Below are 1,317 nucleotides of genomic sequence, written 5' to 3'. Positions count from 1 at the left end.
AGACTGGGTCATAAAAATGTGAGAATGGCCAGACTGGGTCAGACCAAAGGCCCACCTAGCCCAGTGTCCTGCCTTTCAACAGTGGCCAATGCCTGATACCCCAGAGTGAACGAACAGAACAGGAGATCATCAAGGGAGCACTCCTCTTACACCCATTCCCAGCTCCTGACAAAGACAGGCTAGAAACACCATCCCTCCCTGTCCTGGCTAATAACCATTGATGGACCTCACCTCCAGAAATTTATTTTGCTCTTCTTTGAATCCTGTTAAAGTTCTGGTCTTCACAACCTCCTCTGGCGAGGAGTTCCACAGGTTGTCTGTTGGGTGAAGGGGACCATCAGGTGAAGGGAGCCTGTCAGGATAAAAGTTGTGTGTTTAACGAGGGGAGAAAGAAAGGATTCCTTCCCTCTGCTGCTGTGATGGGTGTAGACACCTCTGGTTGATGGGGTGAGTCAGTGATCGTTCCCTTGAGTAGGGGAAGTTGGCTGTTGGTCGTGTGAAGAAAACTTCCTTTTGTTTATTTGAAGCCTGCTACCCACCCATTCCATGGGGTCACTCCTAATTCTCGTGTTATGGGCACAAGGAAATAACTTTTTCTTCTTTACTTTCTCAACACCAGTCGTGATTTTGGAGACTTCTATCAGATCCACACACACCCCGAGTCTCCTCTTTTCTAAGCTGAGAAGTCCGTGTCTTTTTCATTGCTTCTCAGATGGCAGCTTTTCCAAACCCCTCATCGTTTTTGACCAGTATGAGAGAGGGAGCAGAGTTAGTCTGTATTTTCAGAAACAGCAAGTCCTGGGGCAGCTTAGCCCAGCTTTGCCCACGAAAGCTTATGCTCCAAAATATCTGTTAGTCTGTAAGGTGTCACAGGACTTCTTGTGGTTTCTCATCATTTGTGTTAAGAACATAAGAACACAGTGGAAATGGCAGGCGTAAGCTAGAACATAAGAATGGCCATACTGGGTCAGACCATAGGCCCATCTAGCCCAGTAGCCTGTCTTCCAACAGTGACCAGTGCCAGGTGTCCCAGAGGGAATAAACAGAACAGGAACACATCAAGTGATCAATTCCCTGTCGCCCATTTCCAGCCTCTTGCAAACAGAGGCTAGGGACACCTTTTCTGAACTTTTTCCAAGGCCAAGATGTCTGACTATGTATGTGTACAGTGCCTGGCGCAAAAGGGCCTGGTCTCTGTAAGCACCTCTAAAGGCTACCAAAATAGTGACTCACATGTAGCTACTCCTGTAACTAAGGCACAGGTCTGTCTCTGCTCATGGCTAGCAGAGTAACTCTTCCAACACTTTGTCATACAGG

This window comes from Carettochelys insculpta, chromosome 27, assembly GCF_033958435.1.
Source record: "Carettochelys insculpta isolate YL-2023 chromosome 27, ASM3395843v1, whole genome shotgun sequence".
Taxonomy (NCBI): Eukaryota; Metazoa; Chordata; order Testudines; family Carettochelyidae; genus Carettochelys; species Carettochelys insculpta.
Note: the sequence above shows the minus strand (reverse complement) of the source record.